Source organism: Heloderma suspectum, chromosome 7 (genome assembly GCF_057233095.1).
Source record: "Heloderma suspectum isolate Gila_16-S chromosome 7, 16-S_ref, whole genome shotgun sequence".
Classification (NCBI taxonomy): domain Eukaryota; kingdom Metazoa; phylum Chordata; class Lepidosauria; order Squamata; family Helodermatidae; genus Heloderma; species Heloderma suspectum.
Window position 1 is genome coordinate 56601035 of NC_139464.1, and position 17148 is coordinate 56618182.

Here is a 17148-nt window from a genome sequence, read left to right on the forward strand (position 1 = left end):
TATATCAATTGCTAGGGAACATGAGCAGGAGGGTTGCATGCATGTGCTACTTATGGGTTTCCCACAGGCAGCAGATTGGCCACTATGTGAACAGAATGCTGGACTAGATGGATTATCACCAGTTCCTTCTACGGCTCCTTAAATAGGAAGATACTAGGTGTGGAGGAGCTGTGGCCCTCCAGATATTGTTGGACTCCAGCTTCTATCAGCTCCAGCCACCATTGCCCATGGTCAGGGATGATGAAAGTTGTAGGCCAAAAACCCATCTGGCGACCTGCAGATTCCCCACCATCTGCTCTAAATTAGTGGTTGAAGAATGCTATAGAATTCTGCAGAACAAGGGGCTCATAATATATGCCTTAGTGATAGGATTATGATTCAACTTTTTGCCAGCCCCCTGGTTAGGTCTAGCAACAGGTTTGAGTGGGCTCCAGGGGGGTGACCCAGCCCCACCCAGTGCATCCCAGATGGGCAATCCCAGACCCAAGGGCACCTCCCAGGCAGGTGATCCACCTCCCCCTTGTGAGCTTACCGGCTGGCAGGGCAAGCAGCAGAAGACAGGAACCAGCTACCAGGGGGCTTCCGCAGATGCACTCAGCCTCCTTTCAGTCGTACTGGATCAGTGAAAGGAAAAAAAAGTCAGGGGTCACCTGTATTGGTAGAACTTTTTTTTCTTTCTTTCAAGGTCCCAGCCCAGCTGAAAGCCCCCACCTCCCCCACCCCCAACTTGACCGTGGCCTTCTGCAAAAGTAGCAATGCCTTTGGAGGTGGGGGGTGACGATGGCGGGTGTTGCAGAGCCTCCCAGCCTGGTGCTATTTTTTTTAAAAAACCATTATTTTGAAATCTTTGTATCTGCCCTAGTGGCCCTTCCAGAGCTTGTAGTCCTTGGCATTTGACCAGCCATGCAGGGCGCTGACATCAGTCCTGCTCCAGAAAAAGGATGTGTTGCAGCAGCCACACTCTTCTGTAAATTCAGCTCTGTTGCCCACCAGACCTTGGGAAATGTTAAAGTAACTTAGAACATTTTCCCCCTCCTGCGGGAAGCTGAAGCTGGCATCTTATCATCAAGTTTAATTTTGCCTAATGGATGTGTCTAAACAGGTTGTTAATCAATGGTACTGTCCCATGCCAAAATGTCAAAACACAGGATGCTATGCAGGCACTTAAAAAAAACAAAAACAAAACCCTCTCCCCTGTTAGTATCCATTGTAGCCCATTAATGACCAGGTGACTTGGCATTATACAGCCCTACCCAACCTGTGTTCTCCAGATGTGTTGGATTACAACTCCCATCACCCCCAGCCAACATGGTGAGGGCGCCAGGTTGGGGAAAGCTGGTTCCTGCAATGCTTTAAAGCCAGGTTTACTTATAGTAAGACAAGTGACCATATTGTTCTCCATCAAATGTTTGGTGGTCTAAGGAAGAAACACCCATGATGTTCTATGGGGCTTGTCAATTTTTGGAAACTCCATTTTGGTGCAAAAGTTGCCATTGTAAGGTAGCTGTGTGCTTGTGTGTGTGCGAGAGAGAGAAAGTGTCTTAGAAAAATCTACCTGCCACTTTCATTGTTGCATTTTTTCCACACCCTTGCAAATTAATTGTAACCGAAGAGGAATGATTTAGGATAATTTGGGGTGGGGTGTAAATTAACCAAAGGATTTATTTTAATTGAGGTGAACTGAATGAGAAATTAATTGGCTCACTTTGCCTTCTGTGAAATTTAAATAAATCCTAGTATTTATTTCCCAATTTGCATAGATAGATATAAGTCGGCATATGCACATTTTATGCAGATCTGCATCCAATGGACATGGGCCCCAAGTCTCTTAAAAGTCTAGCAACAGCCCTGGCTGTGATATTTGAGAATAAGGGTTGACCCTTCAAATAAGGAACTCTCTCTTAAACTCAAATGTATTTGACAGCGTTTGTTATAAGAGCGGAGCTTGTGCTGTGCTTGAACAGTACACTCATTCTTTCTCTGTCATATCAGTTTGTTAGGGCACAATGCTATGCATGTTTAGACAGAAAAATGTCCTACAAAAAGCATGGCTGGCTGGGGAATGCTGGACATTGTAGGACTTTTTTCTGTCTAAATGTGCATAGCGCTGCAACCTTGGTGTATAAGGCTGTGTGTTAAATTAGAGTGGTTCTTTCTTATTTACTTCAAAGTGGTTCACCTCATATTTGTGTGGTTCTCTAGGTTAGGGTTGGGCAGATGTAGGCTTGCAGGATCTACTTTATGTTGTTGTTAGTATGTATAACATTTAAATCCCACCCTATATCATTAAGATCTCAGATAAGATTATCATCATCATCATCATTACAACAACTACTACTACTACTACTACTACTAAAATCTTGAAGTCCACCAGCCAGAGCCAGGTGAAAAATTGCAGCTCCAGATGGTGGACAAGCACTACAAATTAAGGACAGGTTGTCTTGGAACACGTGCTCAGCCCGACACAAAAATCCATTCCAGGGGGGTGTCTCCATGGTTGATTTGCTGCGAGCTGGTTCCATTTCATGGCTGTTTGAGGGATGTGATGTTGTGGCCATCCTGCAGCCATCCTGGAGTTTTTCATGGAAAAACCAGATGTCTTGAGACTGCTTAAAGTCTGATCCTTTTCCTTAAGTCAGGTTCTCCCCAGTATAGTTGTTGTATGCCCCAACCCCCACATTTACCTTGGGTATGCTAGCCCTGCCCAGGGGTGTGCCTTTCACCATGACCCCAGTCCCTGTTTCCTGTCCCTGTGTTTCCCATCCCATATTTCCCAACACAAACCAATTAGTGTCTACTCAGAATTAACTCCTTTTGTGGTCAATGAGGCTTGTCCCCTGAATGTGCACTTCAGAATTTACAGAGATCCCCCTCAATTGAAACAGCACATTTTAAAGCACTAATTCCATAAAGGAGATAAAGTGCTATCTCAAAGCTGCGATTCTCTGTTGTTTGGTTTATTGCCATTCAGAAGTAACTAATTTGCACCTCCAATCGTGCACAGCATTGGGTTAGAAAGGGGGCTGCTTTCCCATCCCTGTGTTTCCCGTCCCTGTCTTTCCCACCACAAACATATGTGTGTCTGCTCAGAAGTAACTCCCATTGTGTTCAGTGAGGCTTGTCTTTGATGTTTACTTCCTTTCTTTTTGGAAGTAATTAATTTGCAGCTCTGCAGCATCAAGCTTCAGGGAAAAGGAGAAAGGGGATTAGAAAAAGGGCTGGTTGGAACCAGGGTGCTTCATGTATTCACAGAGTTATGTCTCCTAAAGGTAGGGATGTCAGAGAATTCCGCACAAATTTTAAATGGGATCGAATTCTGACAAATCTGGTCCATGGAATCCTCCTCGGAACGGGGTGGCCTGGTTGACCCAGACTGGAGCTCACGCAGACCCATTTTTTTTGGTGTGCCGAATGGTGGATTTTATGAAAATAATCACGAAAAGAAATCCATAAATCGGAAATGGAAGAACACAAACAGCTTTACCCTTTTTATGTTATAGGCATTTTCCCTGTGTCCCAAGGCTTTCTTTCACTGGGGCTGAGTTGCGAAGTCCACAGAAATCCTCCATCTTTTCTGTTTATTGTCTGTGGAGGTGAGGTCAGGTGAGGTGAAATCAGGTCTGGTGAAGTCAGGTGAGGTGAGGTCAGGACAGGTCCAGTGAGGTCCGGTGAGGTCAGGTCAGGTCCGGTGAGGTCAGGTCAGGTCCGGTGAGGTGACCGGAAGTTATGTGGGGAATCCCCGCGAAGGGCTTTACCCTTTTAACGAAAATAAATAGGCATTTTCCCTATGACCCAAGGCTTACGGAGACCAACGGCAGGAATGTGAAAAGGATTTTTCAGCGGTACTTACTTATTTACATAAGTTCGGGGAGCTGAAAAAAACAGGGGAATCAGGGGCATGCGGATGGCAGAACGGGGCAGCCCTCGGCTCTGCAGAATCCTTGCAGAGTAGAGCCGCTCCACAAGGATTCTGGGGGGGGGGGAACGGATCACCTCCCCCCCCGCAGATTCCCCACTGGAACAGATGGTGGGGAATCCTTACATCCCTACCTAAAGGCTCTGAAGCCCTTCACCAGCTGTAAGGGAGTAGTTAATGTGGAGCCTTGCTGGATCACAGCATGATCCATGATGATGGGAAGCTTTAATGGAGGGAGAAGGATCTACAGCTGTGTTTCTGTAATTTTTTGTGATGTAAAGAACTAATTCATGGGGTGGGGAAGAGAAGGAGTGTGCTTTTGTCCAGTCACAGGAGGAAACCTCCCAGGATTTTATAGAAAAAGAAAGCCAGGGGAGCCTATGTTATTGTCTGAGCAGCCCCTGCCAGCCAGATGATGTTCACTCCAACCCCCCCCCCATCCCATCCCAGAAGTATGTTCTGTGAAGCAACTTATGCTGGTGCAGTGCACTCACTCGTGGAACCCTGCACAGACCAAAGTGCACCGAAGCGGATTCCTAGCAAAATCTGGATGATCCTCCATTTGCTTCTCCTTCCATTGTCGTGGAGAAACCCCCCTGGTTGTCTCCCTGTGCCCCCAGCTTTCTTTGTTTCAGCAACCTAATTTAGAGTATATGTGTGTATGTGGGAGTTGCTACTGGGAACCAGGAAGCCTTGCTAAGCTACTGCAAATCACCCAGATAACTATCAGTAGATCCTGATCTACCTTCTTCTTGCCCCTTCTCTAGGTCACACAAAGGCAGGCAACATGATTCGCTCCTCATGTTTTGGATGACAACTCACATCAGCCACAGGCAGCATGGCCTTGTCAGGAATTATGAGAGTCATAGTCCATAACACTGGGAATGTACCAGGTTACTTACCCCTGTCAGAAATATGGAGTAGGTCTACACTATTGCTTTTTATCGGTATTGAAGTGCAGTGATAACTGTTGGGGCAAATTGTGCATTCTGTATATCACTTCTCTAGCCTTATTTCTTGCTTTTTATTCCCTATTATCCAAAATACTGTGACAGTTGTCATTGTGTGAGCTACGAGGTATAGATGTGCAAGGGGGATATAGTGTCACCATGATGGGATTGTATTGATATGACACAAAGTATAGAACTGGCCATGGTAGACATTTGTGAACTGTATGATACGGAAGGACAACACTTACTGATTTTTTTTTTTAAATACACTTCATTATCCTACTTTGAGGGAGGGAGGGCAGATTACCTTGAGAGAGAATTTATTAATCCACAGGGTTAGCTGCCAAAATGTCATGAAATTTCCCTGCTTCTGAAAATGAAAGGGTAGCGTATTCGTAGTTCATTTCTGTCATCACCTCCTCCATGCTTTGGGGATGCTTCTCTAGGGATAATTCTTTGGGGAGAGGGTGAGTTTCTGCCTAAGATTCAAGAGAAGTAAAAGGCTGTTTTGCTTCCCTGTGTGCCTTCTTGCATATTGCTTTGCTGACTTTAAGTGGGTCAAAATCTCATGCTGATACTGAAGCTATTTTGAGCGGCAATACAGCTCAAAAGCAGATTAGTGAACACAGATCCCTTTAATCTCACATATGCGGAGGGTAGCCTGGTACAGCATCACAACCCAGTAAACGTATGGGAGAAGTCTCACTCTGTGGCAGTAGTGTAGTGGCAAATTCAGAAGTGCAGAGCCCCTTCGTGACAGTCACAGCCACACCCCCTCACAGCCACGCCCCCTTCTAAGATTGTACAACCTTGTAAGATATACAGCCTTCAACTGGGATCCAAAAACAGTGCAGCTGAGAGGGAGGCAGGGGTATTTCAATTGGACATCTGAGAAAAAATGCAGGGGTGTTAATCTTTTTCACTCACTCACTCACTCACAAACATTTTAGGTTTTCAAAATATGATACTCTATGGAAGCTTCACCCTGTCAACTCAGCCCTCATGGACAGATCCCTTCTCATTTAAGCAGCCCCTTTGCACACTCCCTTGGCGCCCAACATTACCCATTAGCCTTCCCCAAGCTCCTTCATTATATCACCCCCCTCCCACTCCAACAGAATCATCCAAACACCCAGCTGGATTGAACCAAACACACACACACACACACACACACACACACCTTCTTTCTCCTCTCCCCCCAACTGTTTTTTTTTTCCCTGTCTCCCTCCCCTCCTCCAGGGTTTGTTTGCCCAGATACACGCCAACCTTGTACCAAAAGTGTAGCTGGCAGAGCAGGTTGCATTTGGCAATTCTGTTTACTGTAGAAATTAATGTTCCAGAATTAACAGTGCGATCCAATGGGTCTTTATTTCAAATTAAATTTACAGAGATCCTGGGAAGGCAGCTAAGGCTGCAGTCCTACACACACTTACCTGGGAGAAAGCCCAATTGGCCATTGAACATAGTGGGACTGACTTCTGAGTAAACATGCATAGGATTGTGTGATAAATCCTAAAAACTGGACAGACCAGCCACCTGCCCTGCTCCATAAGTAAATAATGGTGGCAGCACAACCCGCCCCCTCCTGCTGCTGCCGTGGCCAGCAGCAGCAGCAGCCCTGAACGGGTGGCCGGTGTTGAAGGAGACGAGGGCAGCGCCAGGTGCACAGGCACAGAGCAGGGACGGGCGGAGAAGCCAAGAGCTGAAGAGGAGAAGGGGGGTGTGAGGAGGCTGCAGAGCTCCCTCAGTCCCCCTCTCTTGCTCGCTCGCTCGCCCCCTTTGTCTGGCCAGCAGCCAAGAGGCAGCCGCCCGCACTCCCTCTGCTCCCTCCTCCTTCCCTAGCAGACTGCGACCTGGCTGGGGGCTGGCTTCAAAAAAGTGCCAGAGCGACGCCCCAGCCCGACCCGCCACCACTACACTGCTGCTCTGTGGCACTGCTTGCAGGCATTAGCCCTCATCACCTGGTACCAGTGCGGGCTCCAGGTTTTGGAGGGGTCTTGGGCAAGACACCATCAGTAGCGTCTCCTCTCAGTAGTGCCAAGTCTACCTTCTCACTGAAGGAGGAGATTGTCACCAGCTCCTCCTCCTCCGCCACTGCCTTCTCCTTGCTACCCCTTGCTTGCCTGGCAGGCGGGCAGAGAGCCAGCAACTGAGCAGGCAGGGGCATGGAGTGCTCCTCCTCACCACCACCACCGTGGGCCAGAGCAAGAGGAGGCTGAACAAGCCGTTGTAACGATGAAGCAGAGGAGCAGGTCCAAGGGACTCTTGTCAGTAGGTCCCTTGCTGGGGTGAGGCCCCTCGGCAGGTGCCTGGCCATGCCTGCCTACCCTTGACACCAGCTGTATTGGCCCCAGGAGTGTAGCCAAGTCATTTGTAGTGTTAGAGGGGCCTAGAGATCCATAATGCTTGCTTAAGTTAAACTGAAAGACTCAGCCAAACATAAACAATGAAAAATATGCAACATTTCAAATAAATGCAAATCCCCGATGCACAAAACTAGAGCTGAAACAGATATACTTGTCCAAAATATGCTCAATATCCTTCTGGTAGGCTTGAATATTCACTGGTTATTCTCTGAATATTTATTTTGTTAATTTAATTTCTGGCCCATCCTTTTCTAGAATGTTGGGATGTGTTAACAACAGTTAATAACTCTCTCTCTCTCTCTCTCTCTGTGTGTGTGTGTGTATGGGTGTGTGTATGTTTAAAATGCACACAATATAAATAAAATATCCAGTTAAATTGAAATCACAGCTCATGCCTGCTTAATCTTTGGCTATGGAAAATCAGTCCAAAGAGGAAAGTTTTACAGATCTTCTGGAAAGCATTCAGGTTCAGAGTTCTATACTAGGAAAAAGAGTTCCAATCATTTCTGCGTATGGCAGTGGGGAGCTACTAATAATGCCTCTCTACGAGCAATTTCTGTTCAAACTTAATAACACAGGGCTTCTTCACATGGAGCTTTTATCCTGCTATTGAAATTGCCCACTCATGGAAGTTTGCAGGTCCTTTTCATGACATCGGCAACCTCCAAGGCACATCCAGAGGTATTTCCTGGTTATTCCATCTCAAAAAGATCTGGAAATAATGAACTAAGTTGGATTGTTACACCATTAAAACAGCCACTAGATGGCGATGTTTCATTGAGCGCTATGGAACCTTGAAAATTAAAAACCTCCCCTCTCAGCCATCACATGGTTGCCATCTGGGAACCCTCTGTAAGCACAGAAAGGCAGGAGGACTGTGGGTGTTTTCTTTGGTGTAAAGGCAGCCATGGTCAAGAAGATACTCTCCAGATGCAGCCAGATCAAACAAGAAAACATAGCTCACAGCAAATGCTCAAGCTGGGTGCTAGTTTCGTTCCCTTTTGGCTTTGCAAATTGGGATCAGACTACATGATACGTGAAATATGTAGCATGTAGCTGATCCTGCCTTTTTTCTTTTTTCTTTTACTCTCAAGTAAGTGCATGAGCCTCCAGTCCAGATCAGGACCACTACATGTGGTTAAGGGAAGTTTGAACTTCTCCCCCCCCCCCCCGCAACTGATGGCAAAGTCTGAACTAAGGGTGGCGGGGCCCATGTGCTCATATATGTAGGGGGCAGGGGCAGTGTGCGCAGACTCATCTCTCTGCTCACTTTAAGCCCTTACTGGTTCAGACAAGCACCTAAACAGAGTTCTTGCGTGCCATCAATCTCATTATTATCCTCTCACAAAGAACCAAGAGCAGTACCCTATTGTAGCCACTAGAAGTCCTTCTTGCACAACTGATATTACTTTATTAGTTTAATAAAGACTTTGCTTTTGCCCAGTTTGTGATTAATAATTAATAGAGCGGAGGGGAAAAATTAATAATCTTTAACACTCTTCCAATATCCCTCCCCCCGCCCCGATGTCATAAGCAGTACTTTCATTGTAAAGCCTCATAAAGGGAATATTTCCTGATCTGCTGAACTCTTTCACCATTTCAATTCCCCATAGTACAGATATTTCTTGCTGCATTTTACTTGCTGCATTTTACTTGCATTTTTACAGCATTTTTACTTGCATTTTAACTGCATTTTTACTTGCATTTTTACTTGCATTTTACTTGCTGCATTTTGCTTTATACCTAGAGGTATCAGCCTCAATCTAAAAGGATGGTGCCTTGACCTCCTCTTTCGGGAAGCAACTCCCACATCCCACAGACAAACCAGCCCTGGAATTCAGGGTCCTTTAGAAGCAGTCACAATACATTCTTAGAAGCTGCTCAGAGAAGAAAAATGAGGAAAACCCAACGGCTTGCACAGCTCTCACATATGCCTAAAGGGGCACTTTGAATAATGGTCATTGGTGTCCCCAAAGTCAGTTGGGATTCTTAGGGCCAATTTGGATGTTCATCAGATGTAGGGCTTGCAGACACAGATATAAGGGGTCAAAAACTATGCACAATGTGCAGGATTTTAAACTATCAGCTGTGAGATGGGGGGGGCAGGGCTGCTATGTATTGGGATTGTGGCAGACATGGAGGAGGAATTTAAGCCTTTCCCTCAGCTGCTACAATCCTGAGGAAAATCCCTCTTCTGAGGCCAGGGCCTCCCAATACATTTTGCTGCCTGAGGCAGACAAGATGGCACCCCCTCCCTGTATCATATACAGAAGCCAGATGGACTGGCAGTTGAATCTTGCTTCAACAGAGGCAATGGGATAATGCCCTCCACCACAACTGAGACAGCAGGCTAGTTTAGGGACCCCCGGGAAGGTTGTGTGGTATACACAGCTGTGTCCTCAGACAGAGGGAACAGCTGGCAAGTTTAGGAGGAACAGCCACCACACCCCAGCATCTGCTGCCTGAGGTGTTTGCCTCTCTCTGCCTAATGGTAGGGCCGGCCCTGTCTGAGGCTTCTATTTGCATTGGTTCCAACGGGGGATTTCCTCTAAATGTAAATACCTGCTTCAGAGAAGGGACCCCTCTCAGGGTTGCAGCAAGGAAGGAACTGCCGCAATATTGATAATCACCCCACCCCTCAGCAGATGCTACTTCCATTTTTGAAACCTTGCACATTACATGCAAAGATTCATTTACCATCATATATAATTTGGTGTTTAGGGTCCAATGTCACGTTATGTTACCCAGGTGCTTTAAGGCACATGCTTATAATTGTCCACTCTCTTTTTTCTACCAAAAGCAGCTGCACCAGGGCCTCCTCACTGGCATGAGTGTGTGTGTGTGTGTGTGAGTGTGTGTGTGTGTGTTAACCCTTCTGTTCCCATAGCATTTCTCTATCAACAGTGCTCCCAGAGCTGCTGTTTGACCCCTGAAAGTGCTGCTTGAAGCAGTCAGGGAGTGATCCTGTCTTTCCCACATCACAATCCAGAGCATCCCTTAGGCTTGACATTTTAAATGAGCAACCCTTTCCTCTATTATAAGAGAATCCAAGCACTTAAGCTTTCAAACCCTGATGTTTGTTTCAGGTTCAAGTTGTTAATATTTTAAAAGCCTTTTCCTAAAGTGCCTTAGTGCCCCAAATGCTTCATCAGCTTAATCTTATTTTCTCTCTCCCTCTCTCTTCTTATGAAATAGGAAATTCTTATTTTCATTTTACCAGCAGGCAGCAGAGGCAGCAAAAATAGCAACTTGCCTGTAGCAGTGGAGGCTGGTGGCTCTGATGTCAGTGGGGCGGTGAATCTGATCCAGGTTTCAGTCAGAACTCTAAAAGAAACTATCTTGGATAGTTTCTTTAGAGTTCTGACTGGTTCTGACTGAAACCCGGAGCAGATTCACCACCCCACTGACATCGGAGCCACCAGCCTCTGCTGGCCCCTGGTAGTCTAGTAAAGTCAGCACTATAGGAGAATTTGACCTTCAAAATTCGTTTGTTTGTTTATTGATTAAATAAATAAATAAATGTGTTTGAAGGCAAAGCACAATCCTTCCCCCCAGGGCTGCCTCACACTGCCTCCTGTGTGAACTCAGACTTCTCCCCATGCAGAAGGTCATATACCCACCCCTTATTTGTGGGGCAGGTAGTACATGTGCCCCGAGTCAGATACCACTATTCAACATGTGGTAGAGAAGGTGATCCCAGGTCTCACTCCATCACCACTAACCCCCGTGTGTATGGAACCTGCATCCTGGGGGATAGTACGAAACGTTTCAACTTATGAAGCTCTCCATAGCCTATACTCCAAATATCACTTGAAATGCCTTTCCCAAACAATCCCTGCCAGAGCTTTAAGATCTGTCAGTGAGGCCCTGCTCCAGATTCCAACTTCTCATGAAGCAAAATCATAAGTTACCTGGCTCATTATAAGCTGTATAATATAAGTGGCTCTGGAGCTGTAATACTCTTCTCCCTCACGAAGTTCATATGTCTTCTTCTTTGGCCTCTTTTCAGAAAGTAGTTAAGGTATATTGATTCTGCCAGGCACTTGGCATTGTGTTTTAACTGGATTATGAACACACATTGGAACTAGAGTGGACACATACTCATTGCCAGAACAAAGGGAACACATCATCAATAAAGAGGACACAAATCTGGATAAGATGTGCATATGTACATTTATATGTATAGGTGCAAATTTAGAAATAGTAACTATAATTTAAACAAAAATACAATATATCTCACCATGGTGGAGAAGATTGACTAGATGATCTGTGCGGCTGCTGTCCAGATCCCAACTGTTGATGAGCAACTTCCCTTCTTATAGTTCTTTGACTTTAAACCAAACTTGGACTGGACACTTCTTTAAACAGCAAACACATTCAGAAAGGATTGTCCTCTGCCAGCTCTCCAAAATGGAGGACTGTTCTCTATAATGTAGGACATCTGGCCACCCTAATTGAAACTTAATGTTTAAATACTGTTCATACATACATATAAACCAGCTTTTCCCAACTTAGTCCCTTCCAGATGTGTTAGACTACAAGTCCAATAATCCCAAAACAGCATGTCCAATAACCTGTTGGCTGGGGATGATGAAAGTTGTAATCCAACAAATCTGGGGGAGGGGGGATGAGATTGGCAGGAAGGCCAATAATTGGCTGTTTTATTCTGAATTAAAGTTTATTTTTCCTTATCATTTCCCTACTCTCAGAAAGTGGGTGGGTTTTTAAAGAATGTTGGTGTTTACAAGTTGGCAACCTTATCTATTTTATCTCTCAAACATTTATGCATCACCTTTCCACTCAAAAACTGAGTGTTCAGCAAAGCATACAACAAAGTCTTGATATCAGCTGGATCCATCAGTCTACTTAGAACTTTCAGATCCTGCAGACTTAAATGTGTTTCACATGTGTATCTCCAATCTAATTGAACCAACGCATGCTTAGAGATTCACACCCCAGCCAGAAGAAATAAGATACTGTTTGCGAACATGTTAAAATTAGAACTATTAGCAGTCTAGTTCTTTGATGTAAGGATCATACATCTTTAACAGAATATGCATGAACGATTCATCTGTGACAGGAATGTCGAGATTTAAATAAGATGTAATAAAATCATACCCCTTCATGGATCACTGCCTTGTTGTGGTGAAGGGGCTTGCGTAACTCAGTGAAGCCATAAGCTATGCCGTGCAGGGCCACCCAAGACGGACAGGTCATGGCAGAGAGTTCTGACAAAATGTGGTCCACTGGAGAAGGAAATGGCAACCCACTCCAGTATTCTTGCCAAGAAAACCCCATGGAATGTATCACAAGGCTAAAAGAGATGACGCCGGAAGATGAGCCCCTCAGGTCGGAAGGTGTCCAATATGCTACTGGGGAAGAGCAGAGGGTATATCCAAGTAGCGCCAGAAAGAGTGAAGCAGCTGGGCCAAACCCAAAAGGACACTCAGCTGTGGATGTGTCTGGTGGTGAAAAGAAAATCCGATGCTGTAAAGAACAATATTGTTTAGGAACCTGGAATGTCAGATCAATGAATCAAGGTAAGCTGGAGGTGGTCAAACATGAGATGGCAAGATTGAACATCGACATCTTGGGAATCAGCGAACTAAAATGGACAGGCATGGGTGAATTTAATTCAGGTGACCATCATATCTACTATTGTGGGCAAGAATCCCTTAGAAGAAATGGAGTAGCACTCATCGTCAACAAAAGGGTGGGAAAAGCAGTACTGGGGTACAATCTTAAAAATGATAAAATGATCTCAGTACGAATCCAAGGCAAACCATCCAACATCACAGTAATTCAAGTCTATGCCCCAACCACTGAGGCCGAAGAAGCTGAGGTTGATTGGTTCTATGAAGACCTACAACACCTTCTAGAACTAACACCAAAAAAAGATGTCCTCTTCATCATAGGGGATTGGAATGCTAAAGTAGGAAGTCAAGAAATCACCGGGATAACAGGCAGGCATGGCCTTGGTGTACAAAATGAAGCAGGACGAAGGCTAATAGAGTTTTGCCAAGAGAACATGCTGATCATAGCAAACACTCTTTTCCAACAGCACAAGAGGCGACTCTACACATGGACGTCACCAGATGGTCAATATCGAAATCAGATTGATTATGTCCTTTGCAGCCAAAGATGGAGAAGCTCCATACAGTCAGTAAAAACAAGACCTGGAGCTGACTGTGGCTCAGATCATGAGCTGCTTCTTGCAAAATTTCGGCTTAAATTGAAGAACATCGGGAAAACCACTAAACCGTTCAGGTATGACCTAAATCATATCTCTGATGAATATACAGTGGAGGTGAGGAATAGATTTCAGGGATTAGACCTGATAGACAGAGTGCCTGAGGAACTATGGACGGAGGTCCGTAACATTGTTAAGGAGGCAGCAACTCAATCCATCCCAAAGAAAAAGAAATGCAAGAAAGCAAAGTGGCTGTCTGATGAGGCTTTACAAGTAGCTCACGAAAGAAGGGAAGCGAAAAGCAAGGGAGAAAGGGGAAGATATACCCAACTGAATGCAGAGTTCCAGAGAATAGCAAGGAGAGACAAGAAGGCCTTCTTAAATGATCAATGCAAAGAAATCGAGGGAAACAACAGAATGGGAAAGACTAGAGATCTCTTCAAGAAAATTGGAGATCTCAAGGGAACGTTTTGTGCAAAGACGGGCATGATAAAGGACAAAGAAGGCAGGGACCTAACAGAAGCAGATGAGATTAAGTAGAGGTGGCAAGAATACACAGAAGAACTATACAGGAAAGATCTGAATGTCCCTGATAGCCATGATAGTGCGGTCACTGAACTTGAGCCGGACATCCTAGAGAGTGAAGTCAAGTGGGCCTTAGGAAGCATTAGTAACAACAAAGCTAGCGGAGATGACAGTATTCCAACCGAGCTATTTAAAATCCTAAAAGATGATGCTGTTAAAGTGCTGCATTCAATATGCCAACAAATCTGGAACACTCAACAGTGGCCACAAGACTGGAAAAGGTCAGTTTACATTCCAATTCCAAAGAAGGGCAATGCCAAAGAGTGTTCAAACTACCGCACCATTGTGCTCATTTCACATGCCAGCAAGGTGATGCTCAAAATCCTACAAGCTAGGCTTCAGCAGTAAGCGAACCGAGAACTACCGGAAGTACAAGCTGGGTTTCGAAGAGGCAGAAGAACTAGAGATCAAATCGCCAACATTCGTGGCATCATGGAGAAAGCAAGAGAATTCCAGAAAAACGTCTATTTCTGCTTCATTGACTACGCTAAAGCCTTTGATTGTGTGGATCACAACAAACTGTGGGAAATTCTTAAAGTGATGGGAGTACCAGACCACCTTACCTGTCTCCTGAGAAACCTGTACGAGGGTCAAGAAGCAACAGTAAGAACCAGACATGGAACAACCGATTGGTTCAAAATTGGGAAAGGAGTATGACAAGGCTGCATATTGTCACCCTGCTTATTTAACTTATATGCAGAGTACATCATGAGAAATGCCGGGTTGGATGAATCAGAGGTCGGAATTAAGATTGCTGGGAGAATTATCAACAACCTCTGATATGCAGACGATACCACCCTAATGGCAGAAAGCGAAGAGGATCTCAAGAGCCTCTTGTTGAGGGTGAAAGAGGAGAGTGCAAAAGCTGGTTTGAAACTCAACATTAAAAAAACGAAGATCATGGCATCTGGCCCCATCACTTCCTGGCATATAGAAGGGGAAGAAATGGAAGCAGTGACAGATTTTACTTTCTTGGGCTCCAAGATCACCGCAGACGGTGACTGTAGCCATGAAATTAAAAGACGCTTGCTCCTTGGGAGGAAAGCTATGGCCAACCTAGACAGCATAGTAAGAAGCAGAGACATCACCTTGCCGACAAAGGTCCATCTAATCAAAGCTATGGTTTTCCCAGTAGTAATGTATGGCTGTGAGAGCTGGACTATAAGGAAGGCTGAGTGCCGAAGAATTGATGCTTTCGAACTGTGGTGCTGGAGAAGACTCTTACGAGTCCCCTGAACTGCAAGGAGGTCAAATCAGTCCATCCTAAAGGAAATCAACCCTGAGTGCTCATTGGAAGGACAGATAATGAAGCTGAAGCTCCAATATTTTGGCCACCTAATGCGAAGAGAAAACTCCCTGGAAAAGACCCTGATGCTGGGAAAGACTGAAGGCAAAAGGAGAAGGGGACGGCAGAGGATGAGATGGCTAGATAGCATCACGGATGCAATGAATATGAACTTGAGCACGCTCCGGGAGAGAGCGCAGGACAGGAAGGCCTGGCGTGCTATGGTCCATGGGGTCACGAAGAGCCGGACATGACTGAACGACTGAACAACAACAATAAAATCATAACCATCTAACACATTTTCAAAACACAAGTCAAATGCTCTTTATTTCTGAGAGGGAAGAAGGAACTCTACTAGTATTTAGTTTAGTACTAGAAATTTAGTATTTCTACTAGAGCTGTGCCAAATGGACTCTCAAAATTCTCCAGCCTATTTGTGGCAGAGAGATTGGGGGGACAATTTCACCGAATTTCTCCTAGAGAAGGAGACATTCTCCAACATTCTCCAACATTCTCTCACAGATAGGGCTCACTATGGGCAGGGGTTGTAGCACAGCTTCTTCCTTTTTTCCTACGGGTTTTTGATTTATTGCACTGCTCCTGCAAGTGGCAACAGCATCAACTATGCTGAGGCTTCCACTTTTCTGAGGCAGAATTTTGAATTTCTTTTGGTTTTTGAGCTTACCTAATCACTGCAAGGTGGCCAAGGGTGCTGTGTGTGTTTCTCTCTCTATTACACATCTTTTCATTGCTCTGCAGCCTCCCAGGCCCCCTGCACTTCCTGAACTGAAAAATCCCCATGGGAGCAATTGCCTCATGATGTCTTTCTCATGATGGCTTTAACTGAAGCGTGGGAAGCTGAGGAGGCTACAGGCTGCCACAGAGATTATTGTACAGTGAAAGACAGGACACCCACACAAATCCATGGCCATCTCATAAGTAAAGTAAGGATGAGAACCCCAAACCCAACCGATGAGAATTTCTCTGAAATTTCTCCTCCTTTGAATTTCTTTTCAAAAGCAATTTCTGCTATGTCACTGTGTCTATTTCTGGACACCAGTCTTTAAGAAGGATTCAGATAAATTGGAACAAGTTCGGAGAAGGACAGAAAAGATTATCAGGGGACTAGAAACTAAGTTATATGAGGAAAGATTGGAGGAGGCGGGTATGTTAGCCTTGAGAAGACCGGGGGGGGGGGAATATGATAGCACTTTTCAAGTACCAATAGAGTTGTCACACAGAAGAGGGCTGCAACCTGTTCTCTATAATCTAAGACTGCAGGACACAAAATAATTGGCTCAAGTTACAGGAAGGCAGGTTTCGGTAGAACATCAAGCCAAACGTTCTAGCGGTAAGAGCAGTCAGACAATGGCCCCAATTGCCTAGGAAGGTAGTGGGCTCTCCGTTGCTGGAGATATTCAAGCAGAAATTGGGCAGCCATCTGTCAAGGATGCTTTCAACTGGATTCCTGCACTAAGCAGGGGGTTGGACATGGCTATGCCAGCTGGGAATGATGGGAGGTGCAGTCTAACACATCTGGAGGGTCCCAGGTTGGGGAAGCCTGAGTTAGTGTGGGGGCTCATCACCATGGAGAAAATACAGACAAGAGAATGGCAGTTAGTAGGGGGGCATCCAGGGAGGACTGATGTGTCCGAATGGCATCAGCTTTGGTTCAATGGGATCCATGCCTGCAACACAGTCTTCTTTAGGTACAACCTCTGAGATGGGGGACCCAGATGATGGGCAGCTGAACTCACGTCCATTAACAGAGAAATCCTACCTGTGGCAAGAGGGAGCTCTGATGATGGAGGCTCCAAGGGAAGTTAGGGAGGAGCAGCATTTTTGCTTCTCATTTT